At 32.4% G+C, this 12,237-nt stretch overlaps 1 protein-coding gene across 3 annotated transcripts in view; it reads left to right on the top strand.

Moving 5' to 3' along the window:
• The first annotated feature begins 11,149 nt into the window (after window positions 1-11,149).
• The window catches only part of LOC134718517 (pyruvate kinase PKM-like), a 43,519-nt gene continuing 42,431 nt past the window's right edge, over window positions 11,150-12,237 (top strand). For 2 of the 3 annotated variants that reach the window (XM_063581090.1, XM_063581089.1), the window contains exons 1-2: window positions 11,150-11,308; window positions 12,058-12,182. The gene's annotated coding sequence lies outside the window, so the exon portion shown is untranslated. The remainder of the gene's footprint in view (window positions 11,309-12,057; window positions 12,183-12,237) is intronic. The other variant, XM_063581092.1, reaches the window with a different exon arrangement.

The following is a 12,237-nucleotide window of genomic DNA, read 5'->3' as shown; positions in this document are numbered from 1 at the left end:
AAAACATAGTGTGAATGTTGAAATCGACGATTGAATGTTGAAAATGAATGCTACCAAAAGAAAATTTGAATGTTAAATGTTGAATGTTGAATGTTGAATTTTGAATCAAATTGACATCCGTTCGTTTTAAAGAAAACTTAATTTCAGATCCGACACAATATTTTGAGAAAATTAAAGTTTTTGTATAAAAGATTTTAATGAAAAGATAAAAGAGTTTCAATATTCTAACAGGTGAAAACTTTCTTCATGGTTTAATTGTATCGGGATTTCAATTTTCTGTTAATAAATTTTGATATTGACTTATAATTAAAGCAAAATATGAGTAAAATGTATAACGTCCAATGTTGAGGATGAAAAGTAGTTTGGATACCAATTAGAATAATGTTACACACATTTATAGTATAAATTACTAATATAGATAATCATGTCCCAACATATGTGATCTTCATTTGAAATGTCTAATAAAAATGCAAAGAATATTGCTTTGTAGAAATCCATTGAAGATTGAATATGTTGTGTCCAAATGTACCTTGCAAGAGATATTGACATTAATGCTTTTTTATAAATGATTTTGAATAAGTTTATAATTATTGTTTTTTAAAACATATGACTCTTATCTTATTACAGAGTAATGTATCAATTTGGCTTCTTTGTTTTGCAATGAGGTAAGGCACAATGGAGGTTTATGCGTACCAGTATGTGAAATTGGTTAAATCCTATCACGCCTATGACGTGTTGTGACTGAATCAAGTCGGACTATATATACTACATGTATATAAGTTGAGTGTTGGTGTTAAAGAGTATTAACAAAATACCGAACTGGAGGGTAAATTCAAAAGATGGCAGTCCATTAAAAGTAATAAAATCAATCAGATTATCAACCAATGGAATAAATTGAAAACAACTGTTATATTCCTGGCTGGGTACAGGCATAATCCTACACAAATGTTGTGTAAAACTTGGTTTCTTTAGCTAGTAAAACCTCCCACCTGTGTGACATTTGTTAATTGTTCTTTCTATTGAAAGAATTGGGCGAACAATCCAAACAGACATACTATGTTGATGTGACAATAATTTAAAAACCGCATCCAAAACTGTAAAAAAATAAATAAATGACAACCCATCTATCTGATTACAAAAATTTAAAACATATACAAATAAATCAGACAAATTTATAGAACTAATGAGTGTCTGTATATTTGGGTATATTGTTGCAGATTATGTTGTACCAATTTTGTTAATTTCTTATATAATAAGGTATGCTTAGATGAATAATCATCAAATAAAGAAATGTTTATTTTGGAACAATGAGAGCAATCAAGCTCTTTGATATGTGGGGTCTTTTTTAATGTTTTAATTTATTTTCTAAAATTGACGATCGAATTCCTTGTTCAAATTTTTGTCTTATTATTTGTATTGTTCGTTTTGTTAGCTGTAAAATTACAAAAGAAGCAAGGTGGGTGGGGGTATTTAAAACAAAAATGTGTCCATAGTACACGGATGCCCCAATCGCACTATCACGTGTTAGCTCACCTGGCCTTAAAGGCCAAGTGAGCTTTTTCCATCACTTTGCGTCCGTCGTCGTCCTGCGTTAACTTTTACAAAAATGTTCTCCTCTGACTGAAACTACTGGGCCAAATTAATTCAAACTTGGCCACAATCATTTTTGGGGTATTTATTTTAAAAATTATGTCCGGTGACCTGGCCATCCAACCAAGATTGTCGATACGGCTAAAAATAGAACATAGGGGTAAAATGCAGTTTTTTTACTTATAACTCAAAAACCAAAGCATTTAGAGCAAATCTGACTGAAGTGCAATTGTTCGTCAGGTCAAGATCTATATGCCTTTAAATTTTCAGATGAATCAGACAACTCCTTGTTGGGTTGCTGCCCCTAAATTGATAATTTTAAGGATTTTTTTGTTTGTTTTTGGTTATTATCTTGAATATTATTATGGATAGAGACAACATGTAAACAGCAGTAATGTTCAGAAAAGTAAGATTTACAAATAAGTCAGCATGACTGACATGGTCAACTGACCCCCTAAGGAGTTATTTTTCTTTATAGTAAATTTTTAACAATTTTTATAAAATATGTAAATTTTTACTAACATTTTCATCTGAAACTACTGGGCCAAGTTCATTATAGATAGAGATAATTGTAAGCATCACATCACCATCACCAAAACACAATTTTGTCATGAATCCATCTGCTTACTTTGTTTAATATTTTCACAAACCAAGGTGAGCGACACAGGCTCTTTAGAGCCTCTAGTTATGTTTAGTGGAACGTGAAATTTGGGTCAAAACTATTTGACATTACAATTAGAGAGATCATATCATGAGGAACATGGGTACTAATTTTCACCTTTATCATAAACTACCTTGACCAAAAGCTTTTACCAAAACCTTTAACCTGAAGCGGGACAGACAAACGAACGAACGAACGGGTGCATAGACCAGAAAACATAATGCCCGTAAATTGGGCATAAAAAAACAATGAAAATTAGACTACACCATGGCAAATATAAAAGAAACCAAAAAGTCCCAAAACAATGCACTAATCACTGTACACGAGTTAAAATATGGGCTACATTTATTGGAAACAATCTACGGTCCTATATGGCACATGTCCTACACAACGATCGACCGAAGCATGATTCTGTCCGAAAAACTTCTTTCCATGGAATGATTTCAACTTTACCACTTTATACCTTTATTGTTATGATTTCCTGGTAATCAATGAAATAAGTATAGGAAAAAAGTAAAATCACAAAAATATTGAACTCCGAGGAAAATTCAAAACGGAAAGTCCCCAATAAAATAGCAAAATTCAATGATAAAACGCATCAAATGAATGGACATCAAACTGTCATTTTTCTGACTTGGTACAGTCATTTTCAAATGTAGAAAATGATGAATTGAACCTGGTTTAATAGCGCTAAACCTTTTACTTGTATGACAGTGAAACGCAAGCCCTAGAATATTATATCTTCTGGGATATGTATACCGCATATGCAGAGCTGCTGGCACTTGTTACTACTCAGAAATGTAAGGTTCAATACAAGAAAATTGAAACTGTATCTTTGATCGCAATGATAAAGTTCTAATCGGACCCTCATTGTCAATTTCCAGATTTACTTTAGATATGAAGAACGTCACACTGTGTCTGTGGTATCCTTTTTTTCAAAATTAATAGTATAGATATGGTAAACATGGACGCCAAAATATAAATTATATAATTTACGGAATTTAAGGTTTCCATGTGTGTTGGTGTTTGTTTTTGTTGTGCTTTAATAGTGTTATTGCTGTTTCTGTGTTTTCCCCTTATAGAGGATGTGTTACCCTCAGTTTGAATCCCGGATTTGTTTTCTATCAATTGGTTTATGACTTTTAAACACCAGTATACTACTGTTGCCTTTAATGCCAGCTTCTTTTTGTTTACTTGGCAATTTAATTTCTGGATGACCGAAGTCACTCTCATTAGAATGAACGAGCATGTTGGTAAGAAGGGGGAACATTAGCTTTGTCTTGGATATACCTTTTAAACGAAAGTAATACCAAATTCAAACTCAATTTCCACCATGCAGGGTACATCACTACTTAAGTCAGTGAACAGATGCACTGTATTCAGCGTAGAATAACATTATATTGTCAGTATAAGTAAACGTGCATCAGAACACTTTGAAAATAACTTGAATATTATATTTCTTACTATAAGAAGGTATAAAAAAGAAGATGTGGTATGATTGCCAATGAGACAACTATCCACAAAAGACCAAAATGACACAGACTGTACACGTGTTAAAGTATTGGCTACATTTATTGGCAACAATCTGCTGTCCTTTATGGCACATGTCCAGTCCTGCATAACGATCGATCGAAACATGATTCTGTCCGTAAATAGTTATCAAAAGTACCAGGATTATAATTTTATACGCCAGACGCGCGTTTCGTCTACATAAGACTCATCAGTGACGCTCATATCAAAATAGTTAAAAAAGCCAAATAAATACAAAGTTGAAGAGCATTGAGGACCTAAAATTCCAAAAAAGTTGTGCCAAATACGGCTAAGGTAATCTACTCCTGGGGTAAGAAAATCCTTAGTTTTTCGAAAATTTCAATGTTTTTTAAACAGAAAATTTATAAAAACGACCATATAATTGATATTCATGTCAACACCGAAGTGCTGACTACTGGGCTGGTGATACCCTCGGGGACGAAACGTCCACCAGCAGTGGCATCGACCCAGTGGTGTAAATAGTTATCAAAAGTACCAGGATTATAATTTTATACGCCAGACGCGCGCTTCGTCTACATAAGACTCATCAGTGACGCTCATATCAAAATAGTTAAAAAAGCCAAATAAATACAAAACTTCTTTCCATGGAATGACTTCACTTTTACCACTTTATACCTTTATTATTATAACTTCCTGGTAATCAATGAAATAATTATAGGAAAAAAGTAAAATAACAAAAATACTGAACTCCGAGGAAAATTCAAAACGGAAAGTCCCTAATCAAATGACAAACTCAAATGATAAAACACAATAAACGAATGTATAACAACTGTTATAATCCTGACTTGGTACAGTCATTTTCAAATGTAGAAAATGGTGGATTGAACCTGGTTTTATAGCGCTAAACCTCTCACCTGTATGACAGTGAAACGCAAGCCCTAGAATATTATATCTTCTGGGAGATGCAGAGCTGCTGCCACTTGTTACTACACAGAAATGTAAAGTTCAATACGAGAAAATTGACACTGTATCTTTGATCGTAATGTTAAAGTTTTAAACGGACCCTCATTGTCAATTTCCAGATTTACTTTAGATATGAAGCACGTCACACTGTGTCTGTGATATCCTTTATTTCAAAATTCATAGGATAGATATGGTCAACATGGACGCCAAAATATAAATTATATAATTTACGAAATTTAAGGTTTCCATGTGTTGGTTTTTGTTTTTGTTGTTCTTTAAATGTGTTATTGCTGTTTCTGTGTTTTCCTCTTATAGAGAATGTGTTACCCTCAGTTTTAATTTGAAACCCAGATTTGTTTTCTATCAATTGATTTATAAAAATTGAGAATGGAAATGGGGAACGTATCAAAGAGTATACTACTGTTGCCTTTAATGCCAGCTTCTTTTTGTTTTCCTTTGCAATGTAGTTTCTGAACGACCGAAGTCACTCTAATTAGAACAAAAGAGCATGTTGGTAAGAAGGGGGAACATTAGCTTCCTAATGTTACTTAAAAAGATACTGGAGGCAGTTGGGTCACCATCATTTACGTTCTTTATGTTTCTAGTGTAACTTACTAACACGAAATCCAGTGGCAGTTTGTTTGTACGATAATCTATCCCCGAGTTAAGGAGCAAACTAAAATTAGATCTACAATTATTTGTTTTTTTATATACCTTTAAAACGAAGGAGATACAAAATCCAAATTCAATTTACACCATACATTGTACATAACTCTATCGGTCAGTGAACAGATGCACTGTAATCAGTTATTTTTTGTGTATTTTAAACATATTTATCTATAGTGGATTGGGAACCAAGTTACTGCAACTTATACTAATCCCTTTCCACTTTGCAGGTGCGAGTGTCTTTTACGTGCATTTTTTCTCTCGCAAATGGTGTCATATTCAGTCCCAAAAATGTTCTCCCCGAACCGGAGATCAAACTAGAAACCTTTGTGTTAGTAGTCTGATGAACTAACCACTTCACCTCTGCTCTCTTGAAAATAATAAGATTACATTGCCAGTATACGTAAACAAATACTTTAGTTAGTGAAATGGTAACTCACTGTTTTCAGGTTGATATCACATTATAGAACTTGAATTTCATCATAAGTCTTACAAGCGGAAAAGTAAGTATTTTGATTGTTCTGATTTTGATATATCCGTTCCCCGATTAACACTATCTTCAACTGGGAGGTCAACACATTCAGAAAGTTAAAAAAAAAGAACCCACTTCGAGGTGATTTAGATAGAACTAAGAAGACACTGTATCTTTGATTAGACTTCTGATTAACATTTTCTCCTGATTAACAATTGTTGACCATTTTCTCATTGTCTATCTGGAGAAGCTAATATTTTAGTGGATGTTTATTTACTCTTTTTGACTGTCAATTCTATCAGTATATTGATTAGTTTGAACTTGGACTTCTGATTATTCCGTGACTTGAACCATCTGCTTCTAAATCTCTATTCAATATCTATACAATCCCAAAGGACTATTTTCTTCCTATGATAGAAACTATAAAACACGGGTAGTAAGGTCGTCATATCGAGGAGAGTTTAGTACAGTGATTTTGTCATAGTTTGGATAAGTTTGACATGACGGTGTTAAGTCTTTTTGATGAAAATCAATGCAAAAATTTAAACATTGGGATATTTTGTAAACGAAACTTCTGATCATTAATTCAAGCCGGTAAGTACCTTTGTATAAAGTTAATTTGTTAGTACATCACAAGTTGTATTATATGGTTACTGATTTAACACAGAACAAAGCTCGCGTATGTCAAAATTTAAAACTTGCTTATTGGTTTATCGTGCAAAAAAAAGTTATTTTCTTACAGTCTGTAACATCACATATATCTTCGTGATATAACACTGCGGTCAATTATTCTGAAAAATACCTACTTTTGCAATCAATTCAAAATTACTGAAATATCTGTGTCATGGTTAAGTTCATGTTCGACATGGTTCAGTTATGTAATTCTTGTCGTGTATAATGAAGAGTGACTATCACAATTAACAAAAATCATTCCATTTGAAACACAAAAGAACATAAGAACGCACATACAATGTAGTAATATGTTATAAGTAGATGCAATATGATTTCCAATGATATAACTATCCACCTTAGATCAAATGACGTAGATGTTAGCAGCTATTTGTCATCAAGAGGCCTTCAACATTCAACAATGAGCAACACCATATTTCTTAGCAAGATATAATAGGCTGCGACAAAATTCAATGTATAGGAATTCCAATTAGAAAACCATCAGCCTAATTTCTGTCCAAAATAAATAGCAAAATATGATACACAGTTACACACGATATTCACGGCATTACAGACACTTAACTAGAGACAGTATAAACAAAATATTGCGGAGTTAAACATGTTTGCGGGCTCTCCAACCTCTTCTTCGCCTTAACCATGCCACACATGTAAAGCTCACCAGTTTGGGTTTAAACAAGAAAATCAAGTAACAGAAACACTAAAAACACAAATAAAGTACAGATATTTAGTGGGACCTAGTTTCAAACTAATAACAAATGATAAAAAGTCATGATTCTTAGATAGCTTCTTTTAAATTTCAGGGTGGAAGTATGCTGCCAATATTGTGAGCATCTTTGGATTGTGCCTAGCAATAAATAACGATATATATTTAACACTGTAGTTTCATTGAATAGCATTATATGAAACAATATTGAGAGGATCCTATTTTTTAATATTTGTTTCTTAATTTTTAAATCATTTATTGCCGCAGTCATATTATAAACTTGAATCCTAAAACACTTATTAAACAATACTAAGTTGATTTATTTCAGAAGCCATTCAATGATTGCCCAATCCCGAAGATCTACTGCTAAACGTAAAAGTGCAATCGTGAACCCATATGATGGATTTGCACATGGTGCTCAAGGAATCATTGTCAGTACCATAAAAGAGCATGTTAAGATATCTAACAATGTCATTACCTGGAAAATGAGACAATATATCATTTAAACTTTATGAATGCTAGAAATTAATCAGTATCACCAACAGGTTCAAATTACCCGTCTAAAGGATCAATAGATGCAGTAGCCTCTGAAAAATTGTATGAGTCCAATTCAATGCATTTGTGTAAAATTTGGAGCCTTATCGTCTAACAAAAATAAACGTATTTAGTTACACAAATTGAAAAGAAGTTATAAACTACGAAATCATGAAAATATAAGTTTTCAACACAGACACCAAACAGGCATTCATAAGCGCTAACTATTGTGAAAGGAAGGGTTTTACACATTTGATTTCAAAAACATATTTACTGAATTCCGAAATTGCGACTCACCAAAAATGTCCAGAACCTAGTGACGCGACAAATTATCCTATGTCATACCTTACTGATTTACGCTATTCTGAGACTAGTTTGATGGTTTCAGATCTCTGGTTGTCTCTGTCCAATGTATTTATTTTATTTTAGAAGTTCAAATGAAGTGTTCGTGTAATATATATCAACAAACTTCCGATCTGTTTAATCTTCGTCCATGCATCTTATAATGCGTTCTGTCCTATTACAAACGATTATTTCTTGTCTAGCCAGATCAAAATTAACAGTTTAAATGTACATGTAGCAGACAATATAACACGTGTTTCTTTGATTTTAAATCCTTTTTTCAATCACATTTATTAATATACCACCTCATACTTAAAACTAGATAACAGGAGTTTTTTTCACAAAGTATAGAAACTATATTACATAAAAAGTAAAATATTGTAAATGATTTAATGATATTATACACGATGCATTTATACAATATTACAAAGATTTTCATTGATTCGAAATAATAATTGATAAACTTGAACATTATTTCGGCTGAAATCCAAAGTTGGAGTTGTGATCTTTCATATTTTAAATTCGAACTTTTTATTGTAATTTCACCTATTATAATTTTAAAACCAATAAGTTTTAAAACTGCTGTCCATGCCACGTGAACTATTCGGTTTCGTAAATGGTTGAAGACTTATGATGTCCTCTTAATATCTTTTGGTTAGTTTTGTATTTGGGTTACTGTATCATGGACTTATAACCCTACATCTCTTTTTATTCATCATAAACTGGTTCAAAATTTAAAATAAAGAAAAACCAACAAATGTATAGTTTTCTAGAAAAGAAAATGAAAAACAAAAATTACTTTTTGACTGGCTGCCGCTTTTGAGTAGAATCTTTAGCTATTTCACTAGTGATGCCGCTCATGATATACCCGTCAGAGTCGAGCATAGACATATGGAGAAAAGATTATATGTGAAACAGAAGCAACGCTTTGTCTTTTTTTTGGTAACATTTTATCGAAAGCTAGTTTAAAAGAGCAGTGAATTTTGAATTTATATTGTAGAAAACTTACGAAAACTTTGTAACATGATATGTTTAATTTACGCTTTTACAATTATACCCACTAAATTTGGTTATACAGGATTTTCTCTTCTCAGGCAGTTAATATATAGTGTAACTTCGTTCAATAACAGACGCTATCAATCAAATTTTCAGGATTAAAGTGAAACACATATATATTTATTTCGATCTAAACCATGACAATCTTAACCCAAACCATGACGATTTTCTAGACTCTTAACCGAACCATGTCAATCGCTTAACCGAACCATAGCAATTCCGATATCTTGCTATTCTGCGTTAATTCGTGAAACAACAATTCCAATATAGATCGTTTGACCTCCAATACAGATTCAAGCGTCTTATTTGCTTTTTATCTGCTCGTGTGAAAAGAAATGAGGCAATAGTTTGGGGAAGCAACATAAATTAACCATGTCAAACTTATCCAAACTATGACAAAATCACTGTACTAAACGCTCCTCGATATGACGACCTTACTACCCGTGTAAAAGATGAGTGTGAAATCGTGGTATAACCATTTTCTCATTGTCTATCTGGAGAAGCTAATATTTTAGTGGATGTTTATTTACTCTTTTTGACTGTCAATTCTATCAGTATATTGATTATTTTGAAATAACCAAATTTCTCTAATTCTATGGAAATTTATCCCTTTTCGAACCCATTGTATAAAAAAAATTAATCAACGTGTGGTTGCTGGTGATCTCAGAAGATCATTGGATGATTTTAAGGGTCATGACCTTTTTGGCTGACTGGATGAACCAAAATATGATAACAGGTGTTAATGAAATTGACAACTTCGTGCAATGTGAAAGGCACTCGAAGGGGATTTTCGGTAAACAAAAAAAGAAAATGTCTTTTTAATCATTAGAGAAACAGATTCTTATATAGTTACTCGTGGATTATCGGATTTATCCAATCTCGATAGTTAAATTATAAATTTTAAAGTACTCGCCGAGGCGGCTCGAACTTTAAAATTGATAATTTAACTATCTCGATTGGATAAATCCGATAATCCACTGGTATCAATGTAAGAATCTATATTTCTCCAATTCTATGGAAATTTATCCCTTTTCGAACCCATTGTATAAAAAAATTTAATCAACGTGTGGTTGCTGGTGATCTCAGAAGATCATTGGTTGATTTTAAGGGTCATGACCTTTTTGGCTGACTGGATGAACCAAAATATGATAACAGGTGTTAATGAAATTGACAACTTCGTGCAATGTGAAAGGCACTCGAAGGGGATTTTCGGTAAACAAAAAAAGAAAATGTCTTTTTAATCATTAGAGAAACAGATTCTTACATAGTTACTCGTGGATTATCGGATTTATCCAATCTCGATAGTTAAATTATAAATTTTAAAGTACTCGCCGAGGCGGCTCGAACTTTAAAATTGATAATTTAACTATCTCGATTGGATAAATCCGATAATCCACTGGTATCAATGTAAGAATCTATATTTATTACATTGGTTGCAATGAATTACATTGATTTCCCAGTTAAATAAAAACCGATAATTTCACACGTATAATATCGTTGTCAAGACATCGATAACGGCTGACCAAAACAAATTGTGAATGCGTCGGAAAAAAAATATAGTTCCTTACATGTTTTACGTTAATTTCTTTTTAAAAAAGCCATTTGTCAATGTAATAAAAAGAATAACTAATTAAAGAATTCAAATATCGAAAAATATTCAACGAGTGACCGAACAACACTGATAATTAACTCATGTGCGTATTAGTTATTTTATAAGTAATAAAAACGTCCATTGACAAATATTTCAATCATGCATATTCAGGACAATTCATTTGAAAAGGGTCTCCCATTTATCTCCTATTATTAATGTCAGAAAAATGGAGAAAATCAATTAGTACAATTCGATCAGGGAACTCAAAATAATATAGGATCATATCTGTCCACTATAAATAAGCTACATGGTGCTATGGTACGGCCGTTGTTTAATTTCCGTTACCGAAATTATTTGTAACATGAAAATAAACGCGTTTATGACGTTACGTTATTTTCATTAGGAACCGATCGCGAACAGCTAATCTTGCAAGCAAACCGTACAGAATATCCATAGTAGTCACTTGTCGTCGCGGTAATTTGTTGACAGTATTACCCAACATGCCATTATGTCACGTTATCGATTGGTGGCCAAGAAAATGTTAAAATAGTAAGTAGCATTTTAATAACCAACCAAGATTACGATTAGCCAAAAGAAAAGAGAAAAACTGAAGTTGTAAGCTTTTACTGCATGTCGCTAGTGGCACCATTTTAGTAATCACAAGTCAAACTTGGCGTTATTTCATATACAGAGACAAAAGATAAATGAGTAAAAGAGGCCGGTATTGGTAACAGCAAAGACATAATGGTTATTATATATGGTGACAGAGAAAGACTGAATAAGATGTGGTGTTAGTGCCAATAAGACAACATATTTTGTTTTATCAATATATGTCTTGTTGGAAGTTTCCTAGGCCTCCTGTGACCTAATTTTCAATTTGTTGAAGGTGCTCACTATATGGTAGATTAGAATAGAATAGAATAGAAATTTCAGTGTACATGTATATCATCGGAAAAACGTTAAATGAATTTATATTAAGCAACACAGATTAATTATTCTGTATTATTTGCTACAGCCAACGTTGGGAACAGGCTTAACCAACTTTCGTTCAAGTTATATTTAAAATCTTTTAAATAATCCATATTAAGCAATAAAGATGCATTGTTTTGTTTTATTTAGAATTAAGCTAACGTTGGAATGAAACTTAACCTAACGTTGGAATGAAACTTAACCAACTTTCGTTTAAGTAACATACAAAATGTTTTGAATAATTTACATTTTTAATGGCCCGGATTGACCTCTGACATTTAAAAGTCAATAATGTCCACTTAATTATCCAACATATTTTCAAATTGTAGACAACCTGGCCATATTGAAAATCCTGTACGCGTGGAGTTCCTTGACGTCTTTACAAAGAACTGCATCACACAAGCCAATATTCACAGAACTGCTTAGAAGATTACAACTTCCAAGACTGTATTTGGTATAAAAGAAATTAAGTCTACAATTATTTAGAAGTATAAATTATGCACACTGCT

The sequence above is a fragment of the Mytilus trossulus genome, chromosome 5 (genome assembly GCF_036588685.1).
Source record: "Mytilus trossulus isolate FHL-02 chromosome 5, PNRI_Mtr1.1.1.hap1, whole genome shotgun sequence".
Lineage (NCBI taxonomy): Eukaryota > Metazoa > Mollusca > Bivalvia > Mytilida > Mytilidae > Mytilus > Mytilus trossulus.
The sequence above is the reverse complement of the archived record's forward strand: the minus strand, read 5'-3'. Positions and strand labels throughout refer to the sequence as shown.